Source organism: Phalaenopsis equestris, unplaced genomic scaffold (genome assembly GCF_001263595.1).
Source record: "Phalaenopsis equestris unplaced genomic scaffold, ASM126359v1 Scaffold000428, whole genome shotgun sequence".
NCBI classification, from domain to species: Eukaryota; Viridiplantae; Streptophyta; class Magnoliopsida; order Asparagales; family Orchidaceae; genus Phalaenopsis; species Phalaenopsis equestris.
Genome location: NW_018164869.1, coordinates 851913 through 864042, shown reverse-complemented (window position 1 = coordinate 864042; position 12130 = coordinate 851913).

Sequence of the window (12130 nt, the reverse complement as noted above, 5' to 3'; positions counted from 1 at the left end):
GAGATATATATATATATATATATATATATATATATATTATTGTAGCGTTAGTGCCGAAAATTGTAACTACAATGTCATATGTTGAGTAATAGTATAAGCAATATAATATCAGAAGTGCATTAAAATAAAACATTATTTATTTTTTTATTTGAATTATTTTAATATTTTTCCTTCGTCTCCTTATACCTACACTTCCACTTATACCTTCACTTGTTCAAATTTCTCTTATGCCACTTATAAATCTATTTCTACTTATACCTCCGCTTGTTCACTTCCCTTTAAGCATATTAAATGCACAGATGTATAATTACATAAGTGCAAAAGCTCTTATATCTCTAGTTGGTTGCACATAACATACATCCGCCCAATCACAACCACCTGCAACTCTCTCCATTTTTATCATTTTTGGGCATATTTTAATATAAAAAATATTTCAATGTTAAAAATGTGACATATCAAATATCACATGTTGTAAAATGTAGTACATATCAGTAGACACAAGTAATAATGTAATTTAGATGAGAAATAAATTTACGCATATCAATAAGTGCAACTTGTAAAACCAATTATATGAAATGTCCAGAATAATATTTAAAACATTTCTTATTCTACACCAAATTTATTAAAATTAACACACTATGTAAAAATATACAAAATATTGTGCAACGCAAAATATCCATTGAAAAATAAATATTTTTGTAGATACGTCCAACGTAGTCTAATCCACAACAAATAAAAATGTGTCATGAACAATTTGTAAATCTCTGTAGATCTGAGTTTGTACGGAATTTCAATCAATAAAATACCAAAATTTTATGAAAAAGTAACGAAATTGAAATCTAAAGTAGGTTAGCAATAGCTTACCTAGAACCAGCAGATATGAAGCTAGAGACCTAACTTAGACCTAGCACAACCTAAAATTCCCTAAGTCTAGCCTAACTTAGACTTAGCACAACTCAAATCCTACTAGGTCTAACCTAACTTAGACCTGGTTCAACTCAAACCACCCTAGGTCTAACCTTACTTGGACATAGCCCAATTTAAACTTACTTTTGGTCTAACCCAACTCAGACCAAATTCAGACCAAATTAACTGAATCAACGGATCAACATGACCTAACTTGAGTTAACGCAAATCAACAGAATCACAACATAATCATCAGGTCAACCCAACCTAACTTGGGTAAACCCAAATTAACTAAATCACTGAGTCAACCCTACCTAACTCAGGTTAACCCAAATCAACTGATTCACCGGTTCAACTGCCCAAACTCGGGTTAACCCAAATCAAATGAATCACTGGGTCAACCCCACTTAACTCGGGTTAACTCAAATCAACTAAATTACCGGGTCAATCTGACCCAACTCGGGTTAAGCCAAATCAACTAATTCACTGGGTAAACCTGACCTAACTTAGGTTAACCCAAATCAAGTGAATCACCGGGTCAACCCGGCCTAACTCAGGTTAACCCGATTCAACTGAATCATGGGTCAACCCGACCTAAATCGGGTTAACCTAAATCAACTGGTTCACCAGGTTAACCCAAATCAACTGAATCACCTCTAGTTAACCCAAATCAACCGATTCACTGAGTTAAACCGACCTAACTCAGGTTAACCCAAATCAACTGAAATACTGGGTTAAATCGACCTAACTCGGGTTAGCCTACATCAACCGATTCACCAGTCAACCTGACATAACCCAGGTTAACCAAAATCAACTGATTCACCGATTTAACCTGACCTAACTCGGGTTAACCCAAATTAACTAAACCTTTGAGTCAACCTGACTTAACTCAAATTAACCTGAATCAACCTGAATACCTCGGGTCAATCCGACTTAACTCAAGCAAACCCAATCAGGAAATCAACTTCAAATTTAACTTATGTTCAATTTGAATTGAGTTTATCAACTCAAGTCTAACTCAACTTAGCCTCAATTTGATTAAAAGATAAATCAAATCTAAATTGACCTAGAATTCATCTGATTCTATTTCAAGTTAGATTTGACCCAATAGAGGAGGCTTAACTCTGGTCAACCAAGCTTAACCTGGATAACTCAAATTTAAGTCAACCCGATTTGGATCAACTAAATCCAACCCTGGGTTAATCCAAATCAGTTAGGGTTAGCTTGACCCCAGTTAAACTAAGCCAGCCTGTGTCAATCCTGTTAAACTCTGATTGACTTGAACCAATTTGAAGTTGACCCAAGGTGAACCCGAGCTAACTCAGATTAGCTAGGAATTCACTTTGAATCCGTCTGACCTAACCTAGGCTAATCTAAATTCAACTTAGACCCAGGTGACTTGAGGTTAGGGAGTGTTTAACTTCTCATTCGAGGAAAAAAACACACTTAACCCCAGTCGGGGACAATTTGAACCAAGGAACCAACAAACATAAAAGACACGACAAAAAAAATCCACCCTAAAAGCCACTAAAACTTAAACATTAACCATAAAAAGCAACCTGATTTGTGAAGATATTTTGGAGGAGGCAATACATGACTACAAACAAAATATCTTTTAATCACTTGTGATTAATCAAAGCACAAACCACAATGACACTGGGATGACAAAATCATGGGATCTTTACCGAGTCATTTCAAACATTAAAAATAAAACACAAAATAATAAAAAAAATCTAATCAGCTAATAACCCTTAAGCAACCTAAAATTTTCAACACCTAAAATCTAAATAAGGCATTAAAACTTAAATGAAACCTTAATGAACAAAGGTCGCTGAACACGACTTGAACCCTGCTACCCGGGTCTATGAAGATTTATTAGACGACGCAACCAATGGTTGCTGATAGGAATTTTCTGGTCGAGTAAGTTTGATCGCCTCTCAAACTAAGTAGATCAAGAAACCCTATAACACTGGGATGAAAGAATGTTTTGTGCATCTTGATAGGGTTGTCCTAAAAAAATTAACAACCAATCAAATTAAAACATGTTTTATGCTAACTTTGTTTTGCAGGGTTGTTGAAGAAAAAAGGTGGACGTCTCCTTATATTTACTTTGCATGTTATTAGAGTGTGCTAACTTTGATTTGCAGGGATGAACATTCAAACTTAATGCAAAGAATGAACCTCAACTAAACCATTGACAACAACACAAAACCATAGGATATTTCAGAATTTTGATAAAACTCTTTTGAGCCAACAAGCATCCATTAACCTTAAAATAGGACCTTGAAATTCCTTTCATTGAAAATGACATCAAATTTTTCTGAGAACTAGTTACAACCTTAATTGGGAGTTTTCTTAAGTATCCCTGGTTGCTTAAGATGTAATTAAAAATATGATCTTACCCTTATAGAACAAGCAAACCCCATAACATGTACAATGACCTGAATAACTGGTTGTGGGTTTACTTTCGTCAGGTCTACTTCCCGAGTATGCCCCCGATGTATCTTAAGCCAATCTTACCTTTGACATACATTTTAGAGTTATCTACATAAAGTCTACCTCACGAAAGTTTCCACATGTGTTTTTTTTGTTCCTGTCATTGTATATTCTAGCCCTTCAATCTGTTCTCTCTTCAGATCATCCATTCAATCAGAGAGAGGAAGTACTTTGAAGAAAGAGGCTATACGATGGAAAACAATTGGTGACTCCACAGTGACAACAATAGTGACGAGGACGGCAAAGTGCAGATGACGACCTCAGGAATGACGGGGCATGCCACCAACTTCCATACGCACTTTCAAGCTTTACTGATCATAATGAGCATATGGATCATTATAAAACTATTGTTCATAATCAACAAAGTTCTGACACATCTTTGATTGGTCTTCCTTCTTACATCGAAGGGTCAAACCTAAACCTAATTTTACTCTCTTTTAGAGGGAATTATTCATAAATATACTCTTCTCGCCTAATTATTTGTTAAATAATTTATTAATTATTGATGAATTATCAAATATTTTGCTTGTCACTCTAAAAATTATGAAAATGAGAGATGGTCACTTAAAGAACACCTCCAATGATTCTTTGCCAAAACTCATCAAAATCCTAATGCTTGATCTATGATATGGGGCTTACTTAGAGGACTATCTCGAGCATTTGTTTTGCTTATATTTAATTTATAAAATATTATGCTCATATGAGACCTTATCCAACCTAAAGAAGAACAACATACTATAAATAAGGCTATCAATGTTGACCTCGTTTTTGGTTGAGGTCTAGTGTTCCTCTTTAGTAGCCTAAAGTCTAGCAATACGACTTCCTATTAACTATTCCTAGAAAACTAGAAAAGGAACCCTTACCATTAGAAATTCTGAACTCCTCTTTACTCGACTTGAATTTCTACATATTGGTCATAACCTCTAGCACTTAGTAGGTGGGGTCACTATGGGGGAGCGCAAGAAGAGTTCATATAGGACCGTTGGACCTTAGGATTGACCCTGGGTGTTGGTCTAAATCTAAGGCACTCACCAACAATCACCTTACTCACAACCACTCACAAGCACAAACCAAAATTTCTTGACTTTGATCTTTTGATACTTTTGGGAAACTCATGTAGATGATCCCCTAAACCTACTAGCCCTAAGCTAGGGTTTAGCTAAGACCAGTATATAGAGGACCCAAATGGGGTGTATATTGGTCCATGACTTACTTTTGGTGGTTAATTTCCCAATTTTACCCAAAATACTCAGCCTAGCCTTTGGCTTCTAAACTTCCCCAATTTACCTAAGTACCTTGGAACTCTAAACATGGTCAAAATTTCCAAATTTATCCAAAATACCCAAACTTGTTCAAAAATCATTTCAAAACTTTTGAAAACACCCAAATTACCCAAAATCACCAAAAATTACCAAATTACCAAAATGCCCCTCCTTAGCCCAAAATTTCAAAAATTCCAAAAAAATCTCAAAAATTCCCAAAATATTCCAAATATTCCCAATTTTATTTTTATCAACTACCACATGACCTGATTTGGACAATTTGACCATCTTTCACCAAGACCCCCAAATTTGCCTTTAAAGGCCCAAATTTCCCCAAATTCAACCCAAATATCCATCAATTTGATCCCAATCTCCCCAAATTTCAAACCCAAACTCAAATTAACCTTTAATGTGACCAAAATAAACCAAATCTAAGCTCAATTGGCGCATGCTTTGAGCCCACTTTTGATTTAGGTCAAACCCCCAATTTTGGACACATTACATAATCTCACCAAATTGAATCCATAGCCCCCTCAATTGGCCATGGTTTATGTTGAAAACTCTTTATAAAATTCCTACACATTAAAATTGACCATCAATTGGCATTGGTGAAGTCTCAATTTCATTTAATTTCAACTTAAGTCCAAAATCCCCAAATTGCCCCAAATTGGCTGTCCCCAAGTCTCATCAAATTGAATGTCTTAACCCCAAAATTGGCACCCAATTTATGTTGAAAACTCTTCATGAGGTTCCTATTGACCATTTTTAACCATCAAATTGGACTTAGCCCAATTTTAGCCCAATCTTGACCCAAGGTTAGCCCAACATGCCCAAAATGGCTAATCTTCAAATTCCTTCAAATTGACCCTCCAATTGAACTCAAAATCCCTTCAACCCTTCACCAAAAATGTTAATTACAATCATTTACATCACGTGAATCAATAAATTTGGCTCAAGGACGTGGCTAGCCTAACCCAAACCCAAGTTTTTGTCATTTGCACCCACTTGGACCCATGCACTAAATGTAGCCTGACCACTCCAAAGCCATCAAATTAATGACTCCACAGCCATTAATTGGACCCTAAGACTGATCCAAAACTCACTTAACCACCTAAGCTAAGCCATGAACCAATGGTCCTTTAAATCAAGGGATTTCATGCCATAATTGCTTAAGCTTAAGATTCTTTTTGCCAAAACTAAACCCAACCCCATTAAATTGTTGTGACATATTCCCCTAGGTTCCCTGAGCTCCTAGTCACCGCCCCCTGCCATGGCTGGCCGGCCTAGTTGCCGGAGAAGCCAAAACTGAGGGCCACCCTCTCTTAAACTTCACCCAATTCAAACCTAGAGGCCATCTCACCCATTTTAAATTGTAGAGCCCCTCTGCCCTCCACCTAAGCATCACATTGCACCGAAAAATTGGCCATGACAGCCACCCAAAGCCCATTTTTATAAAAGCTCACCTCCATGGCCATGAGAGGTGTGCTGAAATTTTCTCAGAGAGAGCTTCCTAAATAACTCACAGAGCTTCTTTGAGACCTCCTCAGTGCAAGCCAACCACTTCCCTCACTGATTCTCACTGTGGAAGCTCAATTTTGAGCTCAAACTTTTGTCTAAAACCACGACAGAGCTCATTACACTCCCACAGTCCACCAAACTTCAATTACTTGTACCCACACCTTCACAACACTGAACAAAGACAAAGCCCCATCAAATTCCCCTTCCACAGAGCCCCTAACATAGCTCTAGATCAACACCTAAAATCGGGCTTGATTGAAATTATACCTAGGCCTTACACACCACAACAAGAGGCTCAATCCCTAGCCTCCTTGGCCTCCAACGAACATGCCAAACATCTCTGATTAAAGCTTCCCTTCTCAGAGCAAAGGTATTGAACTCCTCCTCATCCCGAGCCTATTTAGATTCTCCATTTACTTTGAGTTGATTTCATGGCATCTTAACCGTATGGACATGTTCCTCTAGTCTAGACAAGCATTTTAAAAAAAATCACTTAATTTTGTTGAGAAATGAGGGAGATATCAAGCCTTGAAGATGGACGGTTCTCGGGTTAGTCTGTTTGGGGACGATGACAGAGAGATGTTCGATTAAGCGTGTATCAGATGAACTGTCAAGATGAAGCCGGACAGCGCTTCGGGACATAAAACGCGGGCCGAGTCAGCGTTGAAGTGGATGGGGGACGTTGAACGGGAGCAGGCAGCGTGGAGCTTCAGAGCTGCCTAGGATGAGGTGGCACCGCGCGTTTAAATAGATAAATAGGGAATAAAAAAATTCATAAAATTACCTTTAACTTCAAAAACTCATATCTTGGTGTAGAAAAATCACAAAAATAAAATAAAAATACCCTCTTACTCAATAAACAGAGGAGAATAACGTGGATTAAATTTTGTGTCCATTTGATGCATATTTTATTTTTTAAAAAATGAATTAGTGTTAGAAATCTTTTAACTCTCCATGCATGTAGAATTATCACCATAGCTTGAATTTTTGGCATGTTGTAGCCTCTGTCAAGGGTAACACTCCTTAATTTTTCCAAAGTCAGAGAAGACCTCTAAACAAAGATCCATATTTTTCAAGTTTATGTCTATTATTTGCATGAACTAATCATAATAATTAGCATGTTGCTTAGAAAAATCCAAGAAAATTTTGGAAGGTTTATGATGACCAGAGAACCTTTAGGAAAACTTCTCATGAGCCAAGTCATTCAAAATAAGCCTAATTCACCTAAACCTAAAACACTAAGTTAATTAATTTTAGAAAACACAAACATCAAAGATGACTTGATTTTTTATCTCCACTGCTGTTTAAGATCCAGAGAACTCTCCATAAAAAATTTCAAAGTATTTTGAGTTCATTTGATGACCTAAATTTATTTTTCAAGTTAAATATCCTTTTTGGCACTAAAATGAGTTTTAATGATCAAAATACAACTCAAAAAATTATGAAAACTTGTTTTTTGAGATCTCTATGACCAGGGAAATTTTATAAAAATAAAATGGTGCTTAAAATAAAAACTTCATTTTTTAAGCCCATTTTAAATATTTAAATAATTAAAAATTCATAAAAATTACAAAAATAATTAAATTCATGGAAATGTTCTAAATTATTTTCTAAGCACTTAAAAACAATTGAAATATTTTTCCTGATTTTCTAAATAAAGATATTGTGTTTTGAAGCTAAAAATTTTTTTTTAAAGGCTAAGAAATGGATTTCCACTAAAATAATTCCAATAAATCAAAGAAAAATCAGAAAAATATAAAATTTGCTTCTCGGGTTCTCTGACCTCAGGGAGATTTTTCAAAATTGCAAAACTTAATTTTCCTCATTTAAAATATTTTATATGTAATAAATACCCCAGAACTTAAAACAATTATAATAATTCAAATAAAATTAAAAAAAAATTATGAAATTTTGTCCAAATGGCTCTCAGGTCTAGTTCTACCTCTAGTAAAAATTTCAAGTGATTAGGCTTCACCTTGGTCAAGTTATCAAATTTTCTTTGAAAAATCCAATTTTTGCATGAAAATAATTATATAAACTTGCCCCCTTTAAGAGTCTTCATTCACATAATCTTCAAAATTAAATTAAAAATGATAATTACCCTACTCTTAGGGATAATTAGAACATCAATGTTCATTGAGCATTAGGGCATTCATAGGATGAATTATTAAGCAACATAATAACTTTAAATGAGCTCGAGGCTTTTCACCAGGTGATTCACCGGGTGATAAGAGGGAAGCATAGACCTGCTTCTCCCTCCTAACCTGTTGGATACATCAGAGCTCTACTAAACTTAATATGTTTTGTTTAACAAAATCATCCTTAATTACTCCTAAGGACCCACTAATATATGACATAGGGCTAGAAAAACTACCAAAACCTTACTTTTTTGCCTCTACATGAACTGCCCTCACATGCATTTTAAGTTTCAGGTGGTGGAACGAGAAGCTCGCCATGTACACTTTTTATAGTTTACAGTGTTGTCTTTCTTGTACTTTTTATACTTGCAAAACTTGCATGATAAACAACGATGTCACCCTGCATGAAATCTAAAACTATCAGGATAGTCACAAAACAAAAACCAAAACTAAAGTTAAAATCAACCAAGATAAAATTCACCGTCACAACATTCAAAATATAAAACAACTCACAATTTAATCACAAACATCACAATATCAAAATTTCAACTAAATTAAGACATCTCTATCGGATGATCGAGAACCCCTCGAAGGAGGTAACCTATGGTTGCTAACGAGGCTTCCCACGGTCTAAACGACATTAAGGGACTCATACAACCATAGGGTCACCTGATTTGACATCATAACTTGACACCCTAGAAAACTCAAACTCGTCATGGCAAGGAGTTTGGAGCTAACATGGTGGGCAACACGACCATCTTCAACAGCAAAACACATCTACTCCATCTAAACCAACTTCCTTCCTTAGAATTAAACAATAAGCCATAGGATTTCGAGGTTGTTTGCTTATGCAACATAAATCTTCACCTTATCTTTAGGCCTTTGTACAACTCTGCTGTATAATATAAGCCCTAACTTGTCTTAGGATTCCGGGGTTGTCGTTCGTCACGACCTAAATCCTCACATCTTCTAGGTTATTTGTGTTATTTCTTCACACAAATGTAAGTCCTAAATTAATAAAATTTGCAGGATGAAACATGCAAATAATTTTTCATCTAAATTGAAGCCAAACAATATGATAGACTGGGAAGTCACCGAGGTTCTCCTCTGGATCCATGCATCCCCTAGTTCTTCCTCCTTTGAATTATATAAATGTTCCAAATTTGAATCATTCCCCTTTCACACATCTTTGTCTGATTTCATTGAAAGAGCATTTCCTTTGAATTCCTTGAAGATAATATTTCTTGATTTATATTGAGAGTTTTCTTAGATGACTTCGGTCATTTAAGATGTAATTAACTATAGAGGCTTGCCCTTATAGAAAGTTTTTCTGAAACTTAGTTTAATATAAACCTTATTTAATTCTTCATATTAAACAGGGGAAATTGTCAGCAAATAAAACGGTTTCGCAGACCAAACAGACGTAATACATTTCTTAGTTTATTTGATCGAGTCTCATCCTTAAGTATTGTGTTTATCCATCGGGATAGATACAGGGTTTGAGGTACATCACCCTTTCATTTAAACTATGAAAAATATGGGGTCAGTTTGATTTCATATTTCTATAAACATTAAAATGTACTTACGAAGCAGACGACGGGATTTCGATTCTGGTGACCGACAGCATCTTACGGGCAACTCCCCAAACTAAAATAATGCCGAAAGGCAAAAGTAAGAATACTTTAGTGAATAGTAATCAAGAAATTTAATGAAGTATAAGCAACATGGGAACTACAATGCTTAGACAATGAGTACATGTCACTTAACACATCACACAACATAGCAAGGAAACTATTAAATGGTCACTCATTTAAGCTAGCTACATTCAAGGAATCAAGAGCTATATTTTCACTTTCATCAAAGCCTTCAGCACACCTCTAAAGCATGCATGAAACAAAAAAAAAAATTAGAGGTTGATTTGATAAGAAATCAAGGCCGATTCATTTCAAATAAACATGAACACGTATATGACACCACTTTCACTGAAGGGCAATATGTTGCTGGTAAAGAGAAACTATTGTATTCCTCTTTATTCTCTCATCATATTTAATCATTAATAACACCATGCGTCATTGATTTAAAGCTATAACACTTTTCTTCTAGTGTTATGGTAGTCCAAATGTCTGTCTACCGACCAAATGTCTCAGGATTCCCTTGATAGAGCCAACCGACGACCTTTCTATATATCAAATGTCTGTCGACCGACCTTCAATCGACTGAATGATAGCCGAGTCATCACATGCCCCTGTTCAATTAACTACGAATACAAAGCAATGCTAATATCAGTTATGAATATGAAATGGTGTCGAGTCAGTTACAAATATAAGGCGTCATAATAACTTGTAACGTCTTTATTAAAATTGGGACAAACATGTAATTTTATATTAGATGACCCTGAAAATCTATAAATAAGTGGTCACTTCTCCAATAAAGAAGTACTAAATTCACTATATCAGAACACTTGTGTTACTGTGCACACACACACTCTGTCTCAATCTCCCTCTCTCTGGTACACTCATCCATCTAACACTATATCTTGCATGTAATTCACAAAACATATCTGGATTTAACAGTTAGCAAGGATAAGAGCATCTTCCAGAAACATAATGTAGTGGTATTTTTTGTGTTTTCTTACACTATTCTTCTAACCATAAAAAGACACAATCTAAACAGTTAAATATAACATATTCAGTAATTTTGTTGTTGCACAAGAAATAATATTGAGTAGTATGTATCAATTTTGATTAAAAAAAAACTCATTTATATTTAGAGGTTGTTTGGCTAGCATCTAAAGGAGTGCACTGCATTTTTTTCGCAAGATTTTGGAAATCTTGGTGTTCGAGCAAAAGAGAAAAAAATTCAATATAACATTATAAAACTTTTGGATTTCATTCTCTAACTCAATTTCAAATTCTTTGGATCTATCCAAATTTCAAATATAGTGCTTCGTGTAAAGTGTTGCCTTCCAACCATCGGCTACTGTCACCCTAGCTTGTTGGCTGCCTGCCACCCTAGCCTGTTGACTCCAGCCATTTGTCGATGCAACAGTCCGCTGACAACCAACCCACCACCAACCTCCCTCCACCACCACTCGTACCAGTAGGCCGCCGACGACTCTAACAACATATTTTTTTGCCAATTTTATTTTTTTTCAAACCAAACAAAAAAATATAAAGTCTTACATTTATTTTCCCATGAACAAAACAACTTCAAAATACACCAAATACGATACATTGCTTTTACACTACATTTTTTTTACATTATATTCCTTATTCAACAAATCAAACAACATCTTAATAATATGATTGTATTTAACTCATATTCGCTCTAAACATAGTCTTGACTGCACTAAAGCTTGATTACGAATCAAACTTGATATAAAAATTGATCAACAAGTTTAACAGATTTTAAACGAGACAAAAACTCAAACCATGTTCAAACCTGGTTCGAACTTGATTAAAAAAAGAAATAAATGGGCTTTTGAGCAGAAGCCTAAACTCGGTCAACTTAAAAGCCTGATCGGGGCCCATTAATCCTCTAATTAACAAACCTCTTCCTAATATGGGCTTTGAGTAGAAGCTGGAATCTATCCACAGATAGAATAAATTATGGCTTTAATTTAAATTCATGAAGTGTTTCAAAACACAATCCAAAATTAGGGATGTCAAAACGGCTCGTTGTTTGCGAACAGCCCGTGTTCGGCTCGTTAAGAAGCTCGTGTTCGGCTCATTCGCTAAGTTAACAAGCCCAACACGAACATTTGTTTGTTCGTGTTCGACTCGTTTGGACTCGAAATACTACTAATATATA